This window comes from Pectinophora gossypiella, chromosome 20, assembly GCF_024362695.1.
Source record: "Pectinophora gossypiella chromosome 20, ilPecGoss1.1, whole genome shotgun sequence".
Classification (NCBI taxonomy): domain Eukaryota; kingdom Metazoa; phylum Arthropoda; class Insecta; order Lepidoptera; family Gelechiidae; genus Pectinophora; species Pectinophora gossypiella.
Window position 1 is genome coordinate 7,490,972 of NC_065423.1, and position 3,327 is coordinate 7,494,298.

At 39.0% G+C, this 3,327-nt stretch overlaps 1 long non-coding RNA gene across 1 annotated transcript; it reads left to right on the forward strand.

The window, feature by feature from the left end:
• Positions 1 to 956: 956 nt before the first annotated feature.
• LOC126376090 (uncharacterized) lies at positions 957 to 2,109 on the forward strand. Its single transcript, XR_007567682.1, has 2 exons — positions 957 to 1,230; positions 1,301 to 2,109. It is a non-coding gene; the product is annotated as an uncharacterized LOC126376090 (long non-coding RNA).
• Positions 2,110 to 3,327: the final 1,218 nt, after the last annotated feature.

Genomic DNA, 3,327 nt, shown 5'->3' on the forward strand with positions numbered 1-3,327 from the left:
AGATAAGGACAATATATACACAGAAAAGCACCACAGGCGGCCTTATTGTTCATGCAGCAATTTCTTCCAGACAACCTTTGGGAACCTTTCAAATTTCCCTTGATGTTAACTCAGAATCATGTTGAATCATGTTTCTCAGTATTCGTCAGGGTGTCACTAACACTAAGCATATAACTATAGTACGATACACAGACAACAATTACACAGAGTACAGTATTAGGATTTCGCACGTTTATGTGCTTGCCGTTTTATTTTTAATAGGCACAGATCATAGTTGGTAACGCTAGCGCACGTGGATCTGCACGCGGCCCCGGCGCAATGTCCGACTAATGTCCAATGATACACGCGCAAATTCGCGTGGACAACTTCATAAACAGCCAAACGCAGATTTAAAAGATGATGTTGAAATTGGAATGTTGGCGTGTGACAAAAATACTTAATTGTTAGTAAATAGATGATAATATAAGTAAGTACTCATCTAAATCCGTTTAGCTATAGGTAAGGCGTGTTTAAAATTGTTATTTTTCTCGTGCATTTAACACTTTCAAGGACAGAACGTCTAATGACGTTCCGATTCCAAAGTGTCATACTATCTATTATGAACCATCAATGACCCATGTTCTCTGCCCGTGAAAGGGTTAAATAAGAAATGGTTTTATATTGTATTGTAAGTGACCCAACGTTTTTAGACATCAAGACGTAAATAGGTATGTCAATGAAGATTAAAACGTAGACAGGGAATTGTAACGAAGCATTTCGGACCAACGAGCCTTGTAGCGACATCTTGTGGTTTCTGACGATATAACGTTGTTTTTATATTTTACCCGCAGGAAATCACAGATGGCGCTGCAGGGTTATCGATGGGCCCGAATATTTTTAATTATTTTATTTTCTTCAAAATTTGGTATATTAAAATTATCTGCAACATTTATTTTTGATATATTATAATTATATTGTTTAAATTTTGGGATCAAACAAGTCGATCGATTGTTGTCGTTGATTCGGCGAATTTATGGTTTGGTAGATTTTTTCTAGTTTGGCAACTTTGTTCGTGGTTTTTGTGTCAGACTGACAGCTGGCTGAGCTGAGACAGGTTTTGGAAAGTGGGGACGTCGCGAGAGCGCCGGAGACTCCATTGCCGAAACCCAAATGTGGGCAAATTAAAGCCACAATGTATTGGCGGCATCAAGAGCCGATGTAACCATTTATATAAATAACTTAACCGAGATGGTGAGTCCTCGCAATTCTTCGTGCATATTTTTGCACCAACTTTGTGATAACCTCGAGGTCCTTGTTTCAGCAACATCACTGAAATCCCATCGCCTAAGGTCCAGTGGGTGGGTTTAGGTTTCATCCGAGCGATGCCCAACTATCCCGGATGAACCTGTAAGTTATTTTCTTTGTTTTACACTCGTGAGTTGCATTGCCACGCTGTCAGCTGAACCACATGCTAATCATTGCCATTCCTTGTTGCAGATGGGGTTGTTTTTGTTTTCTTTAAGTTTTAACGTTTTTGCAAGTTTTTAACGTCTAACGTTGTTGCTAGTTTAATGTAAGAAGAAGTTTATGATTGGATCAGATGATTTCAACAATGTTTTGTGAATGAAGATTCCTACTGTTTTCTTCTGCGTTTGCAAGTTATTTCAAGCTTCATTACGGCGGAGCTTGCCTTGGTTGTTTGCACGTCGAAGCTTTCCTTTGTGCGGCGCGCATGTGGATGTGCCGCGCCTCTCCTTTTGTCAACACTCCGGATAAGGCCCGGTGAAGGACTGCGAGGTTGACCGGTGGACGTGCAGCCCGCCAGCTGCGTAACAGTTGGCCCGCTGCGCCGCCATCGTCCAGCACGCCCTGGCCTGAGCCGGCCTCAACTCATCACCTGTATGGTATTCCGGAACGCCTCAGGTAGGCCTGATAGTCGGAGGTCCTCGAGTAAGTGAGGTGCCTACAGGTGTACGGACAGTGTTTTAAACATAGTGATATCCCATGGTTGTTACGGAGTGACAATTAACCTGACGGACCAAAGCGCGACCTGTCTCCCTCCATAGGGTTTTTACCTACCTATGGATAATAAAATCTGTATATTTTAAAATATACATTGTACAAATTCAAGGGAGTTTTCTTTGTCTCATGCTCACCGGTCTATAACATCTAGCTGTGCCCTTCAGGTAAACACCACTTTATAAATTTCTGAAACATATCTGCAGTATCATAACACGATTTCCTTTTACCTACTTTCCTATAAGGTAGCAAAAGATTTCCGTTTCAGAATACAAACTCCTAACTGCGGGTCTAATCATCGTGTTTATCCATACTAATATTATAAAAGCGAAAGTGTGTGTGTGTCTGCAAGTTGTCTTTGATTACTTGTGGCTCTGCCCACCCCATTAGGGATTACGGGCGTGAGTTTATGTATGTATGTATGTGTGTGTGTATCTGTTTGTTTGTTTGTCCGTCTTTAACGGCAAAACGGAGCGACGAATTGACGTGATTTTTTAAGTGGAGATAGTTGAAGGGATGGAGAACCTGAAACAATTAGACAAAACCGACCTAGGATAAGGAGAGCCGATCCTATCTTATACAGGGACAAAGCTTAGAAAGAGAAGAGAAGAATAAGGGAAGGGATTTTATCTCTTTCTAACCCCCCACTTCCTTTAGGGGTGGGGGATGGAAGTTTGTATGGAGCATTCCGCAATTTATAAAGTAGAAAGCCAAAAATAGTTTATGAAAATGTTTATTCTCTATTTTATTTTTAATTATTTGCAATTTTACACTTTTGCGACGAAAAATTTCACTTAAAATCATGCTCTGAATCATCCCTCAAGGTTTTCGTGACGAAGTCACCCACACGATAAGAAGAAGACTTTATATTATTCTCGGTGGAGTTTAATATTATTTATTATTATGATATTGGTTATGTAGGTACCTAATGTAAACTACTTGGTAACGCAAGTAGTAAGTATACAGAATAAACACAAGAACCGGAAGAAATTCGAATTTAGAACCAAAAAATAAAAAATACATTTTATTTTATTTTAAAATAAATAAATAAAATAACATTTATTTTAAATAAAAATAATTAATAATTCAAATTCAAAAGTATCTTTATTCAGTAGGTAATTAATATATCTAGTTACATTTTGACTACTGCAGCTGTTCACAGTTATACAGGTTTCCGGGGAAAAGAACCGGCACAAAAACCTCAGCACAGGGCCCTAGACCTTTAAAAAGATCATAAAATGTTGTAATACAATTTAATAATAATGAAATCACTCGTAATCTCTCTCTATTTAAGAGCTGCGCTCTTGTCGGTAGAGTAATCGCCATTCC